At 40.5% G+C, this 16,965-nt stretch overlaps 1 protein-coding gene and 1 non-coding gene across 2 annotated transcripts in view; one reads left to right on the forward strand and one right to left on the reverse strand.

The window, feature by feature from the left end:
* LOC136337734 (beta-glucosidase A-like) overlaps positions 1 to 16,965 on the reverse strand; it is a gene marked incomplete at its 5' end in the record, with an annotated part of 129,793 nt that overhangs the window by 50,580 nt on the left and 62,248 nt on the right.
* Positions 11,384 to 11,459, forward strand: TRNAF-GAA (transfer RNA phenylalanine (anticodon GAA)). Its single transcript has one exon. It is a non-coding gene; the product is annotated as a tRNA-Phe (tRNA).

The raw sequence follows: 16,965 nt of genomic DNA on the forward strand, positions 1-16,965 counted from the left end.
AGTATGGAGATTCTTCAAAAAATTAAAAATCAAACTGACTTTTGACCCAGCTATTCCACTTTTAGAAATATACCCCAAGAACACCATAGCACTGTTTCAAAAGGAGAAATACACCCCCATGTTTATGGCAGCTTTGTTCACAATAGCGAAGATCTGGAAACAGCCCAGTGTCCGTCAGTGGACAAGTAGATTAAAAAGCTTTGGTATATATATACTATGGAATACTATTCAGCCATAAGAAATAATGACATCGGATCATTTACATCAACATGGATGGACCTTGATAACATTATACGGAGCAAAATAAGTAAATCGGAAAAAACTAAGAACTATATGATTCCATACATACGTGGGACATAAAAATGAGAGTCAGAGACATGGACAAGAGTGTGGTAGTTACGGGGGCGGGGGTCAGGGAGGAGAGGGAGGGGGTTGGGTGAGGGGAGGGGCATAAAGAAAACCAGTTAGAAGGTGATGGAAGACAATTGGACTTCGGGTGATGGTAATGCAGTATAATCAAATGTCAAAATAATCTGGAGATGTTTTCTCTGAACATATGTACCCTGATTTATCAATGTCACCCCATAAAAATTAATAATAATAAAAAAATAATGTGACTCTCACCCTCACTCTAGGCAGTCACATGCCTAGCGAATCGAAAAGCAGCAAGAAGGCAGGTGTAGCTAGAGCAGAAGGAGGCAGAAGGAATAACCGGAGACAAGGTCCAAGGATTTGGGTAAGAAGGTGACCATGTAGGGTCCCAGTGATCGATTAAGGCAGGGGTCTCAAACTCGCGGCCCGCGGGCCGCATGCGGCCCGCCCACCAATTTTGTGCGGCCGGCAGACTGGCCCGCAGACTAATCCATGAAGTTTGATTAGTCTGCGGGCCGCACAAAATTGGTGGGCGGGCCGCATGCGGCCCGCGGGCCGCGAGTTTGAGACCCCTGGATTAAGGGCTCTCCCTGTTCCTCTGTGTGAGATGGAAAGCCACCGAAGAGCTCTAGGCAGAATGTCTATGTGACGCAGGATAAGCGCTGCTGCCATAGGCTGGGGAAATGAGAAACCAGTGGAGATCCCACTCCATGACTCCCAGAAGAGATGACTGTAGCTTCAACGTAGGTGTTGGGGGATTGATTTGCTAAGAAAGCACAAAAGAAAGAGAGGAGATAAAAATTAGTCCATGATTTTGGGTTCAAGCCATGGGAAGCACGGAGTTGCCACTGGACAAGATGATAGGCCCAGGAGCAGGACATCCGAGATGAACAGGACACAGCGGCTCTGAGAACCCACTGTCTAGAAGAGGAGATGGATGAGGAAAAAGAAAGTCAATGAAAGCAAGTTGCATGCCCTAGGTCAGTGGTCGGCAAACTGTGGCTCGTGAGCCACATGCAGCTCTTTGGCCCCTTGAATGTGGCTCTTCCACAAAATACCATGTGCAGGCACTACCTCGATAAGGAATGTACCTGCCTATATAGTTTAAGTTTAAAAATTTTGGCTCTCAAAAGAAATTTCAATTGTTGTACTATTAATATTTGGCTCTGTTGACTAATGAGTTTGGCGACCACTGTCCTAGGTAATGACTTTGCACCAGGCACTGAGCTTGAAATTCTACCAATATGACACAACTCAGTCCTCATAATCACTTCATGTGGTTGATACCATTAGTCCCTTTTTTAGATGAAAAAAAACAAAAACAAAAACAAAACAAAACCCCACTGAAGCTCAGCAGAGTGACACGAGGTCTGAGAGCTGGAAGACGGAGTCTTGGTTTGAACCCATAACTGTCTAACCTCAAACGTACGCTACCAACTACTGCACTTTATTCTAAGTCCAGCTCAACTTAACCTGAAGAAATAAAGTCAGCGGGATATATAAAGCCGGCCCGTGAGTACGGGGAGCAGTTTCCCGATGACAGGATGATGGCCTGATCCCTTTAATCCATAAAACAAGAAGGACAGACTCCATGTTTTCCCTGGTGCCTCTTAGCTCTAAAAGCCTATCATTTTAACATATAGCAATGCTTCTTTTCACTAAAGGGAAATTCATTCCTCCCTCTTTAGACTGAATAGCATATAACACAATTCTCTTTATACATAAAACTATTCCAAGCCAGGCTGAATGGAGCCTCCGACCTTACAGTCTCCCCAGTCTGACACAGAAAGAGCTAAGGTTGATGGGGGAGCAGAGAACAGGGAACGGGAACAAAGCAAAAGGAAGAGGCCCCTCAAGGGCATAAGAAAGAGATCTGAAAAAAGTTGTCATTTGTCCAGAAAACGGAAGAATTTTTCCATCTTGTATACCGCAGCACCTTGATGGCTGACTAAAAAGTTTGGGGACAAGTAAAAAGGAATCTTTCATGTTAACAGAAACTTTAATTTTCATCATCTTTGTTGTTCCAGATCGTGGGCTATTATAATATCACACCTTTGATTGATCACAATAGCAGAACCACATGAAAGTATTTTCACCCAGAGAGGATCATACACGGTCTGGAGAAGAGAATGCAGTGCGTTTATGTTTGCCTTGGATTTGGAACATGTCGGCGAGATTGAAGTAGAACTTGGCCTCAATCGAAGCAATCATAAAAAGAAGTCTGGGTGTAATTAGCAGGTGAGAAGCGGCACGGTGTCCTCCATCCTGGTCACTCAACTCGTGATGGGATTCCAGATGTGTGCATGGCTCTCTGGAGCCGCCGGCAGCTGTGGGGCTTTGCCGACACTGAAAGCAAATGAAGTTCCAGAGAACCGATACCAAAGTGTTTTATTGCCGTGAACAGAAAAGGAAAAGCTCTAAACTGGTGTTAAAAACCGTGTCTCGTGGAACGAGAGTGTCGTAGTCCAGACAGAAGAGCCGTCCTCCTCTCTCTCTCCCTCTGTCGCCCCCTCCCTCCCCCTCACTTCATCCCCCCTTGTGAGCCTCTCAGATGATTACATATGAAAATCTCATTGTAAAGCTCTAAAAAATGTGGAAAACTGCAACTAAGATGATAATGAATGGACTCAATGTCTAACACTGTGAGCGAGATGGAAGGCTTTGCCCCTACATTAAGATCATCATTGGCTCTATATACTTCCTGGAGATCGCTGGGGGAAGCGGCATTTAGTTATTCTCAGGGTTATTCTTCTCTTAAAACACATGCTAAATAAAAGATACAATAGAATACTCAGAGGACAGGACAGACACCTCACACAAAAATTCTAATAACGAATAAAACCTCCAGTCTTCTCTGAAATTAAAACAAAGGCAAATGAAAACAACAAAAACATATGCAAATGTACATGTCATATTACATTATCAACTGTATCTTGTCTGTGTGAGTGTGTGTGTTTTAAAGATAATACTGGGTATTGATGAAGATGTGGCAAAATAGGTCTCCTAACAAATATTAAGAAAAAAAATAGTATTTCCAAAAATCAATTTGAAAATATATATCTAAATATTTTTTAAAAGTGCATAATTTTTGACTCAGCAATTTTTCATCTAGAACTGTATCTTAAGGACATCAACAGAAGCTGGGTCAAAAAAATATTTTCCACTGATTTATCAGGATTTATAAAAGCTGTCAATGTGAGCAAAAGCATCTAACTCTCCCAATTTCCATATTCTTATAAACATTTCAAAACAGACAGTAAGTTAAACTGGCATTTATTCTGGAAGCCATAAAGGATCGGTTCCATTTGCCAAAAAAAAAAAGTAAAGTTTTTGGTTTGTCTGCTGGAGAAAGAGGTCAGGGAGCACAGACTGAAGGCAGGAGAGGAGCGAGGTCAGTGTGGACAGAAAGGAGAGAACACACCGGTGGCAGGCTGACACAGCCAGAGGAAGGCCACTGCGTGGACTCTTCCCAAACGAGGAGAAAGGCAGTTAGACCGCTGAGAACGTACTGCCTGTCATAAAAGAAAAACACTCTAAAAATCAGAGACAATGCTTCACGTTAAAAGAGACTTAGTGCAAGAAAAGTATGCGTTTAGAAAATATGTGAGCTTTTATTGTGCTTATGAAACTAAAGTTCGAAGTTTTGAGATCACACACAAAAAGAGCACGTGGAGAAAATAAATTGGTGAATCAAAAACCACCGTAGCGGTAGAGACGAGATAACCAGGCAGAACCAAAAGTCAAATTAGTGAAACAGAAGACACAATTGGAAATCTAGGCCCTGGCTGGTTGGCTCAGCAGTAGAGCATCGGCCTGGCGTGCGGGAGACCCGGGTTCAATTCCCGGCCAGGGCACATAGGAGAAGCGCCCATTTGCTTCTCCACCCCCCCTCCTTCCTCTCTGTCTCTCTCTTCCCCTCCCGCAGCCAAGGCTCCATTGGAGCAAAGATGGCCCAGGCGCTGGGGATGGCTCCTTGGCCTCTGCCCCAGGTGCTAGAGTGGCTCTGGTCGCGGCAGAGCGACGCCCTGGAGGGGCAGAGCATCGCCCCCTGGTGGGCAGAGCATTGCCCCTGGTGGGTGTGCCGGGTGGATCCTGGTCGGGCACATGCGGGAGTCTGTCTGACTGTCTCTCCCCGTTTCCAGCTTCAGAAAAATTCAAAAAAAAAAAAAAAAAAGGAAATCTATCCATATCTCACAGAAAGGCAAAAAAAAGTTCAACTCTATGAGAGAAAAAAATAAAAGACACAGAGAACAGATTCAGAAAAGCCAATACTCTGTATGCAGAAATTAGAACTTCTGTTAGAGACCATGGTAGAGAGGAAGCAGCCCTATTCTTAAAGATATTATGGCACAAAATTTTCCTGATCTTCTGACAAACCTGAAACTATTGTTGCAAATGGCTACTGGCAGGCTACGTGAATGAACAGACAGGCATCATCTGTTATGTATCTCAACAATAAACAAATATTCTCAGAAGCATCCATGTGGATGCTTAATCCCCTACAAAGAGACACAAATCCATCTACAAACTTTGCTTCCACAACACTGACATCTAGAAGAAAATGGATCAAACCATTGATTCCAAAAAGAACAGGGGAAGGGAGATGGGGAAGAGGAGGAGAATTTTAGACACATACCAATTGCTATTCATGTGCCAGGGCAACAGAGACATTCTCAAACAGGACGTTTCAGAGATGCACTGAAATCACTACACCTCTACAAAACTCTTTCTCTCTTTTATTTTTTTTTTCAAAACACTTCTTCCATTTCAGGATTGTTCAACATAGATGAGAACCCCAGTCTGAAGGGTCCCCTGGATACTAGGCCTTTGTTCGGTTCTCAGATCCAAACAGTGTACATTCTATCCAAATGACGCCCCACAAAAAAAATAACTGAGAAAAATGTAGATTTCTCTTTTTTTTATATCTAGGAAGTGAAATGTGATACAGTGACACTGATCTAAGAAGAGGACATATTAGAAGATCAAAGGTCTTACAATAGCACCTCTCTGCATGATCTGCACATTAGACTCTCCTGGGGCACTTGTGAAACCCCTACTGCCCGGGCACCCTCCCGGTGCCGTGTTTAAACTAGAGTCTCTTTCTGCACGCCCATGATTACGGCAGCGTGACTCACCAGGGCCAAGATAAGGAAACAACAACCTAACGGTCTTTCTACGGACGAATGTATACAGAAGACACGAGGTCCCGGACAGATGATAGAAAGACACAATGAAGTATCACTCAGTCATGAAAAAGAAGGAAGTCCTGCCATTTGCAACAACACGGATGGACTGGGAGGCCATTATGCTGAGTGAAGTCAGTCAGCCAGAGAAAGACCAATACCACAAGATCTCACTTATGTGTAGAATCTAAAATAAATAGACGGAACATAGAAACAGGGAAATGAACGGTGGTCACCAGAGCCTGGGGGTGGGGGAGAAAAAGGAAATGTTGGTCAAAACGTATAAACTTCCAGTTATAAGGTGAGTAAATTCTGAGAAATTGGGTGTGCCACACGCTGGCTATCGTTAACAATACTGTGCTATATGTACACTTGAAAGTTGCCAGGAGAGGAGATTTTAAATGTTCCCGCCATGGAAAGAAAAAGACAGTTATGTGAGAGGATGGAGGAGCCAACTAAGCCTATTGTAGTAAGCAGTTCACAATTTATACATACATCTAAATATCACCTTGTACATCTTAAAATTACACAATGGTTATGTGTCAATTATCTCTCAACAGCTGGAAAAATTACATACACCAGAGGTAGAACCCAGTACTTTTTAAATCTCTCCAAGTGATTCCAATGTGTACAGTTAAGATTCAGAAGCTCCCATTTTTGCTCTATGTAGGGTTTTAGTGCTCTAATGAGTACTAACAAAGAAGGACTGTAGGGGGAATGCTTTCTGTTTTAGTCAAAGTGTGCAAACTTGCATTTCAATATTTTTAACTTCCAAAATGCATTGCTTTGGTAGCTAAGATTCTTGTAAAACACTTGTATGCCATGCTGAGTGGACACGTGAGGCCTTGCTGGCTGGTCACCCTTAGCAAATCCACAGTGCTGGCTGGGGAAATCTGTTTCCATCACATGCTTCCTTTGTACTATCTTCCTTTCTCAGAACAGATGAATCTGACCGCATCTGGACTCTATAATTTTAACAATGGATTAATTTGGGGGTCAACGAATGAAGCATAGACACCTACAAAGAGACTTGGGCCAGTAGAAGAATGTCTTGGCCCCCAGACTATATGCCAAAGGAAAAAGATCGCTCAAATATCTTGTATACTTATCAATATAATAATGAAAGCAAACATTAAGTATCTGAGCTGTAACCTGCTCAGGGTTCAAGTGGCTCCCAATGGTATATTAAGCAGCCGAAGGAAGTATGTTCATTCCTCAGGTTACTAGGATAAAATGTGGATCAGTGACTACAGGAAATACTAATGAGATTCTAACCTGAAGGGTGTAAAGGACAGAGATGCTTTATCCACGTGACGGTCAAGGTCATGTCTTTAGCATAGACCGGAACATTCAGACCCAGATGTTACTTACGTTCATAATGTGATATCCTAACCTAACCTCCAAAACTGTTCCGCTAGGATATTTATTTATTAATGTCCTCTACTGCACAGAAAGAGGTTGCCAAGTCACTTTGTGACTGATTGGAGCAGATGTGACTTTAAAGAAATTAAGTGTGCTTACTTATCATTCCATAAAGTCCCTACTTTATAGTTCATGGTTTTGTCATTAATGAAAATCACAGAGATCCAATTCTAATAAAAAAAATATTTATTTCAACAAATTTGGTTAAAGCCAATAGCACACATCACCCTGAGCTCAGCAGTCATAGTAACCAGAAGAGAAGGGAACCAAGGAAAAGACACTAACCTGGATAGGCCATAAACTGCCATGTCACAAAAGCAGAGCCACCGTATCTTAGTTATCCCAAAAACTTCAGAAATGATAATTAAGTGACATGATAGAGGTGCTAATTACCACTACAGTAGCAATCATATTACAATATGTAAATGTACCAAATCAACATGTTGAATACCTTAAATGTACAAAATGTTCTATGTCAAATATACCTCAATTAAAAAAAAAAAAAAAAAAAAAAAAACTAAAAAGCAAAGCCAGAGCTTAAATAGAGACACAAAGGTAGGATGTAGCTATGAAGTGGTATTCTTCTTCCTGCTGGGCATAAGGTTAAGTATTCCCAGTAGGTTGACAGTGTTTTGAGACCTCCTCACTTCACACAGCTCTAATGTGGAATGGGTGAGAATTACAACCGAGCCTTGGCTAAAACTCCCTGAGATCCACAGAATTTAGGGCTAGAAGTTGATCATGTCCGGGCAGCAGCTGTGCCTTATATATCTCTGTATATATAACCAGAAGCAAGAACACTGTGGGTCCTCAATAAATATTAGGTGGCTGTCTATACTTGTGAAAGACCCTCCCACGTGGGACAGACATTCCCCCAACAGTGTCTCTGACAGATGGGTGTCTGGCACCTGCTTCCACACCATCTATTGACAGGTACCTAATGATCTCCTGAGGACATCCATTCCCTGACTCAGGCCCACTGATTATTAGAAAGCTCTGTCTTACGTTGAATTGAAACTTGCTTTCATGTAATCGGCCCCCACTGGCTTGAGTTCTGCCCCCCTCTAACCACATAAAATGAGTCTTTTCAGTCTTCTCCCGAGCAGTTCTTTAACAGTTTTAACAAAAACTAACAGGGCTCCCCCTCTATGAGCTTGTCTTAGACATTCTTTGTCTGGGTACAATTTAACTTGTGAATACTCAGTGGAGCCATGAATGGAAGATCATATTCCAGAGATAAACTGAGAGTGAGGCTTTATACCTTATCATCAGGAGATGTGCCATGGAATGCAAAGAAGGCACATTTCAAGTGACTACACATCTATCCATATGTGCTTCCATGAAGCGTAGTCAACAGTGGCTACCAGGCTGCCAGTCTTGACTCCTTCCAGGTGTCATTTCGAAACCAGGAATCTGGTCATGTCACTTTCTTATCTAATATTCTTCAGTGATCCCCACAGTTTTCTTTCAATCGACAACAGTTTAGTAAGTCCCTACTATGAGCCAGAAATATTCTATGTCCTGGGGTTCCAGAAATGATCAGAGCAGTGTGGGCGCTTCTCTCTTTGAGCTTATAGTCTGTGGGGATGTGTCAGGACACGAGTTAACAACTACAGTTAAAAAGATAGGTTAACGGCCTGACCTGTGGTGGCACAGTGGATCAAGCGTCGACCTGGAATGCTGAGGTCACTGGTTCAAAACCCTGGGCTTGCCTGGTCAAGGCACATATAGGAGTTGATGCTTCCTGCTCCTCCCCCCTTCTCTCTCTCTCTCTCTCTCTCTCTCTCTCTCTTTCTCTTCTCTAAAATGAATAAATAAATAAAAATAAAGTGCTTGGCTTTAAAAAAAACAAAAAATATAAAGGTTAACATCTAAGGCTTAACTACTAATGTTAGCAACTAAAAATACAGGTAAACAACCACAGTTAAAATACAGGTTAAGAAAAAACAAAACAGGTAAAAACGGATCAGAAATGGAGGCCATATATTTGTCAGATCCCCAGCGAAAGCATCTGTGAGCAGGTGAACTTGAAGCTAAGACCTATTTGATATAAATGGACAAACCACTATAAAGTAGCAGCGTGCAGGTTTCTGCTCTCTCCTAATGAGCTTTTTGTCATCTGCAGATTTGAAACACAGCCCCTCAACTTTGCACCCAAATCATTGATCAAAATGTTGCGTGTGACAGGGTCAAGAAGAAAGACACTTTAGGCACCTGGAGAGTTCTCTGGTAAACTGTCTTGTGCGACATCTAATTACAAGGGCTTTGCAAAAGCAAACATTATGCTTTCAAGATCTTCAAAGCAGGGCAGAACATCTCCCTCATTAAACTCACATAAACAATAGAGGCTGCATTGCACTGCCTGTTGTGGGGTCGTTTTCATCTCCAGGCAAAGCGACGGAGGGAGGAGCAAAGGAACTTCAGATGCACACATTTCAGTGTATTGATACTTGTGGCACCAGCTCCAGTGGGAAGCTCGCAGCTTGGTACTCAGCTCAATACAATCCCAACTTCCTTTCCTAGAGCAAGGGCACGATTTGCCCGCCCTTAGTAGCATGCTGTGGATTTAGCAGACGAGGCCTCACAGAAGTCTGCACTGTATATCTGTGTACGTAGAATGGGCTTGAGGGCGGTATTCTGAAAAAGGGAGAAACTGACCTTCCCTTGGTCCTGCCAATGGTCTTCTCTGACCTGGAAAAAAACAGGCACCTTCAACATCTTTCTTGTGTTCTTCATTTGCAACATTTTATCTCTAAAAAAGGTATAGTTTTCCCCAGCCCAAAACATTAGCTAGAAAAGCCTCATGTACATAAATACTAAGCATGCATAGTTTACTTAGATAACAATGGCTGACCTGTTAAACACACAGATTCATCAAACCTCTGTATGCTACCATTCTTCCCACTTACAGCAGCCCCTCCGGCCAGGACTGCTGCCTATGGTTACACAGTTTTTACTTTGCACAGCTCTGGAGGACACCCTTGACATAAGGTTACTGTAAATGTTTTTTAGTCTCTGTGACTAGTTTCCTGAAAATATAAAGAGTATTGAGGAACAGGGGCCTCATTCTAAGTGGTACAAAGACACTTTGTGGGCTAGTGGTAAGGCTGCTTCATAAACTCCCAGGTGGGACATGTCTTGCAAACACATGAGCTACTCAAGGATAGTCAATGCAGCACTGTGTGTAAAAGTAAAAAAAAAAAAAAAAAGTCCATCATTTAGGTCCCAAATGTCCATCAGCAGGAGAACGGATAAATAAATGTGATCTGTTCATGTATCAAAATGCCACAGAGCCATTAAAAAGAGTGACTTAAAGCTAAGAGTATCAACATGGATAAATCTTGAAGAATACAATGTTGAAAATAAATATATATAGTGTGACATCATTTATATAAATATATATAGTAAAATGCACAATAAAAAGACAAATCGGTGATGGTTACTGGTACATGCATTTGTATCAAGATATCTATCTAGTACGTGGCAGATACTTAACTTCCCGTCATGGTCAGCCCAGGGGAGGGAGGGAGGAAAGGGCATTTGGGAAGAGTAGAATCAGGTTACACCTGGATCAGTGGCATTTTCTTTTTTAAATGTAAAATATATGTGGCAAAATATTAACATCTGTTAAATCTGAGTTATAATTATATGGATACCAATATTGTTTCTGTATGCTGAGATAATTTGTTTTTTAGGTAAAAGAGAAAAGTAGTTAAGCTTCATTTCCCCAAAGGAGCTACTATGTTTCTTCTCTGCTGATAATGAGATCCCTATTATTCAGTGCCTTTCCAAATTCCATTTTTAGCAACAGAGTTTTCCTTTCAAATGAACATTGTTATGGATTCCTAATACATGCAACCAATAAGCGTTGAGGTGCCCTGAAGCCCTGCTTGCTTTCCTAGCAGCGTCCCCAAAGGAATCTCCATGGGACCCAAGCTCCACAGAGCACACTTAGAGAACTGCTGATGTAACTACCGGTGAATCCCTTTCTCCCTGGATGCCAGGAAGCAATGAGCCAGTATTCACGGTGTGTCATATCTTTGGTCAGGACATTTGCATGCTCCTTTACCCTCATGTTTGTGGCTTACTATCTGATATTTCTTTTTCTCTGAAATGTAATAAAATGGCCCATCTTCAATAACTGATAAAAATTAATACCTCTCAATGAGTTTAAACTGGCAATTCTTAACTGTCCTCCTTACCATTGTTCTGAATGACATATTTAACAGTGCCTATGTTACCCAAAAAACTATTTTTTAAAAAGCAAAGTACAAACAGATGATAATTTTTTAAAATGGGCAAACTGTTCTTAAATAAAAGGAAAGCAATAAATGACTTAGAGTAAATGTAATTGCATATATTTAAAAGAGAAACCAGCATATACGAGTGTCAAAAGTTAAAAAATAGCTCTGGCAGGTTGGCTCAGTGGTAGAGCGTCAGCCTGAAGTGCAGGAGTCCCAGGTTCGATTCCCGGCCAGGGCACACAGGAGAAGCACCCATCTGCTTCTCCACCCCCCCCCCTTCCTCTCTGTTTCTCTCTTCGCCTCCCGTAGCCAAGGCTCCATTGGAGCAAAGTTGACCCAGGCGCTGAGGATGGCTCTGTGGCCTCTGCCTCAGGCGCTAGAATGGTTCTGGTTGCAACAGAGCAACACCCCAGATGGGCAGAGCATCGCCCCCTGGTGGGCATGCCGGGTGGATCCCAGTCGGGCGCATGTGGGAGTCTGACTGCCTCCCCGTTTCCAACTTCAGAAAAATACAAAAAAATAAAAAAAATAACTTAGACTTATTGGGTGATCATTTCACAATATATAAAAATATCAAATAATTATGTTGTACACCAGAAACTAATATAATGTTATATGTCAATTAAATCTCATAAGCACTTTTTAAAAAAAGCTAAAAAGAAGAAAGATCATATAAACTTCCTTCAACTCTTGACAAGCATAATATTCAGTATAACATTTGCATAACTAGTAATGTATTAGTACAGAAAACTAGTGAAGATATTTGAATAACAATTTTATGAATGTTCTTAAGGTTTAACACTTTCTATGAACATAAATTTATTTGTTCTGCCAGTTGATCTTATACTCTATTTATAAAAATGTCATATTTGTTAAAGAAGCCTATTCAACATTGCAATTGACCATTCTAATCTATCAAGTTCAAAATCATGGTTCCCAGAAGAGTCAGAAGAGTCCCATAATGTGAATATGGTTTGTCAAACATGGAACATCTTCGCATTAGTTAAATAGGTACAAGTCTGCTATAGCTATAGAAGCAACGATATTGGCCTGACCTGTGGTGGCGCAGTGGATAAAGTGTCAACCTGGAAATGCTGAGGTCGCCGGTTCGAAACCCTGGGCTTGCCTGGTCAAGGAACATATGGGAGTTGATGCTTCCAGCTCCTCCCCACCTTCTCTCTCTGTCTCTCTCTCTCCCTTTCTCTCTCCTCTCTAAAAAATGAATAAATAAAAATTTAAAAAAAGAAGCAATGATATTGATACCATTGAGTTCTGGTTTTTACTATATGTCTATATGAGAACAAAAACCACTTTGTGGAGAAACAGCACACAACGGCAGTAACAGGCAACTCACATTACCAACTGAAGGACAGCTACCTAACGAGTTGAGTCTTAGATAAATCACAGGATTGGAGCAGAATGCCTAATGGCTGGTTTCCGGCTATACACCCAGGCTCCCTATCCTCACATAGCGCCCCTCCCCCACACCCATATATCACTAAGGAAGACATTTTGGCTAACGCATCCTAGCAGATCCTTTCTCCATACCAGGGTCAGGTGTTGCCCAAGACTGGAAAGCATAATGAACTACCTCTTCCCTAGGTGTTTTCCCCTTGGCCTCGCTCTCCCTTTAAAGGAAGCAGTAAGCCTCCTTCTATGGCCACCACGGCACGCACTACACTGGGGACGCCGGCTGGCAGTGAAGGACGCTGTGGAAGAGAAGACTCTTGGTTAGAAGTAGGGGCTAGGCAGAGATGCAAGGAAAGTAAGAATGAGGCCAGATTAAAAAAAAAAAAGGGCCAATGAATAACTATGTCCTCTGAAGATCAATTAAACCACTGAAGTCAATCTGCTTGCCTGAAAACGTACCTACTACCTGAGATCAAAATGAGACAATAATGCTGATGAAAATGTATTTAAGAGACTTTATTTTTACCACCAGTCGGTTGTTAAGCCCTATTTTAAAAGCTGCCTATGACATTATGTGTGTGTGTGGGGGGGGGAGGAAAACAGAGAGAAACTGTGGTAAATGAAAAAAAGAATCACACAAATGATCAAATGCATGGTGAAGTTTTCATCAAGAAAAGTTATAGAGCCTAAAGGGCCCAGTGAAAATAAGTCTAAAAGGCGACCGGACAAGAGTAAAGGTTGATGAAAAAACAAGGCAGATTGATTACTAATGTCAGTCGAGATGACCATCTCCAGAAATCGATGGGAGAAGAACAGACAACCATAAGGGCTAGAAGATGGAGTCGCTCATCTTTACAAAACGGGTGGGCTGACCAGCATCACGACCTTGTGAGAAAAAACATGCAAGGGAGACCTTGTGTAGACTCAGACTATTGTCTAAGGATATTTAAAGATGAATAAAGATGGGTTGTTACAGAATAGTCATGGGGTTATAAAGAACAGCATAGGGAGTACAGGCAATAATATTTTAATAACTACGTATGGTGTCAGATAGGTATGAGATTTATTCGGACAATTACTTAGTAAGTTATATAATGTCTAATCACTGGGGTGTACACCTGAAACTAATATAATGTTAATATAATGTTGTATGTCAACAGTACAGTAATTGAAAAGTAAAAAAAAAAAGATTAAAAACAAGAAAAATAATAATTCTAGAACATTGGCTCTAAGAATGGATGTAGGACCAGTGTGAAGTGAGTCTATCCAGCAAATGCCCCAGATTACCTGTAGGGAAGAATTTGGGGTTCAACATTATACAATAAACTCCTTATTAGTCAGATAGTCAGGAAGTGAAGTGCTCCAGCTAATCAAATATTTTCTGTTAATTGTTACTACATGCAGAAGGATTACAAATTTTTGAAGAATGCGAATAAATTAAAATACACTTAACACTGAAACTAAACTCATTATAATTTAATCTTTCCCTAATTATTCAGAATGCATTTCAGGGTCATCAAGAGAAGCATAAATTATCAGTGCTTGATGACTGTGCAGGAAGTCACAGTTTTTCTGAAATCCTGGTTAATAGATGCTGGGTAACAAAGAATTCACTGCAGTTGATATCATTTGGGGGATTTATGTGCTAGGCATTTTGCGAGGATATGAAGTATATCATTAATCCTCGCCAAAAATAAAATTTCACAGATGATGAACTGATATTCATGGAGTTAGAATAACTTGTCCAAGATTATACAACACGAAAGGGTGTCAGAGTTAGGTTTTGAATGGAGAACTGTTTTTTAAAGAATATTCCCTTTCATTTTGTCAAACAAGCATGTCCTTGTTGTATGAAAGTATTCAGAAAAGTTGCTGCCTGTACTCTCTGTATGAAACTTATGTACACTCTGTGGGTTATGTTTGTTTTTTCAGGAATGCTGAAGGAGTTTTCTGAGCCATTTTTGAGATTGCTACCATATATTCAGAAGGGCAACAAACTTTGACCATAAATTATTTTTGAAGTTTTTCTTTTTTGGTTTGTTTGTTTGTTTGTTTTAATGAAAGACCCACAGCTCATTCAAAGGATCAAGAGCATAGAGCATGAATATCTTTGGAAGAAAATTGTTTTAACTAAACCAGTAGAGCCTCAGCCATATAACAAAATGATCTACCAATAAATGTATATACTTAACATGTACGCATTTACTCATATTTTATGCAATGACCTAATTTTTGTCTTTCCACTTATTTTTAACTATAAAATACATCTTATTTGACTATTACTTAGAAAAGAACCTGGTCATTTAAAATTATTGAAGACCTTAGAGTGGGTTTAAGTCTATTAAAGAAATAAATTTCACTTACTTAGGAGATTTTAAAAAATTATTTCAACTACTTTTTAGTACCAAACTCCTTAATGTTCTCTTTTGTTATTGTTATTGAGAAACTTAAGATTTAAATACATCAAATAAAACCAATTTCTGGGGAGAAAAATTCAAAGCCCACAAAAGGGGAAAAAATAGCATTGTCTGGGGCACAGCAGAACCCAGAGAATATATTATTTTAACTGAAAATTTCTAGGTGCTTTATACTGGCTCATCAAGCCAAAGAAGAAACCACCCAGAAGGAAGGCGCTGTTGTTGCCGCTACCTCCCAGACAAGGAAAAACCTAACTCCTGAATGTTTTCACCAAAAACATTTATGGTTTCTTGTTCACCTGCACTCACCAGTGCCAATTAAAACTCTTCAAAGTCCAAATGCCTGTTCTTCCTCCACGCGTAATGGCTTCACTAATCTCAAAAGCAGGAAGTGATTCCCATGATGGAATTTCACAAACAAGAGGGGAAATGTGGCTGAACTTTAGAACGGTGCAAAATAACTCTCATGGTACTTTCATTAGCTGATCTCGCTCACACACAGGAGACTTGGCCATTGCTGAGGTGACCCTATTCAAAGAGACGGGCTTCCCGCCCCTTCCTCTGCACCTAACGTTCCAGATAAGCTGTCAAGAATTGCTTTCTATTCCAAAAGAAACTATTTTCATCTCTAACACCAGGCTAAAATTTTTATTGTATTGAAAAAAAAAAAAGCTACTTAAATGGTAACTTGGGGTAAAAGGAGTAAGCTCCATCTCAAAAGTTCAGAACAAAAAAAGACACGCTCATATATGTCTTCTCTACACAGAATTGTGGCAAGAAAGTAATTCTGAAAAGGCTACAACTTGATCCCACCTTCTGCTCCAGGATCCTGCTTAGAGACAAAAGTCTCACGCTTAAGTTAAACTTAAGGGAAGTTGAAATTACCGCCCTGCCTAACGAATTAAGTGATATATTTATGGAGAAGCTTGAACATTGTGATTGTTGTAACTGCAGTAGGGTTGTTCAGATGGAGATTTTATTTGTTCGCTCAACTTCCTCACTGAGATTTTATACTCTCTACAGTTACTTTGTTAAACTTGAATCTGACATGGCCCTTCTGGCTCTGAACTCCGAGGGACAACTTCCTCAGGGAAAGAAAGGGGAGGGTCATTTTCAATAAGAATGAACAGCAGAGAAAATACCCAGATTGAAGGTCAAGAAACTGCAGTCTGGAACCTGAATCAATATCAATAGAAATAGTTCATTGAAGATCAAGGTCATTTATGACAAAAAGGATGAACATTTAGATCATTATGCTAAGTGAAATAGGTCAGGCAGAGATAGATAAACACTGTATGGTACCTTATATGTGGAACCTAAAAAATAGCCAAACTCACAGAAACAGGGAGTAGAATGGTGGTTACCAGAGGCTGGGGGTGGGGAGATTGGGGAAATGTTACTTAAGGGTAAAAAAACAACAGACCAGTAAATACTGGAGAGCTAATGCACCTCATAGGGACTGTAGTCAATAATACTGTGTAATAGACTTCCAAGTTGCTAAGAGACTAGACCTTAATTGTTCCCACTACAGAAAAGAAATAAATCATAATCCTGTACTGTGAAAGAGGTGCTCGCTAACAGCAGCGTGGAAATCAGATTGCAATGTATAAATGTAGCAAGTAAACAGTATACCTTAAACTTACAAAATGTTATATGTCAATCATACTTAATTTAAAAAGTCATCATCAAATTCTTCCTCTTTTACATTTTTTCAAGACTCTATTGAGTCAACTCTTTATATTGAAAAAGTAGATTTTCTTCAGCTAAATTATACTTCAGTTATTTTACAGTTCTCTTTTAAGTTATAAAAATAAAACTGAGCTTCTGTTTGCTGTTACATCACACAAAAACTACTAGACAGATTGTCATTAAAAATGTAGGGTACATTTGGAATAATCTGAATTTTTTTTTTAAAGA

The sequence above is a fragment of the Saccopteryx bilineata genome, chromosome 5 (assembly GCF_036850765.1).
Source record: "Saccopteryx bilineata isolate mSacBil1 chromosome 5, mSacBil1_pri_phased_curated, whole genome shotgun sequence".
NCBI classification, from domain to species: Eukaryota; Metazoa; Chordata; class Mammalia; order Chiroptera; family Emballonuridae; genus Saccopteryx; species Saccopteryx bilineata.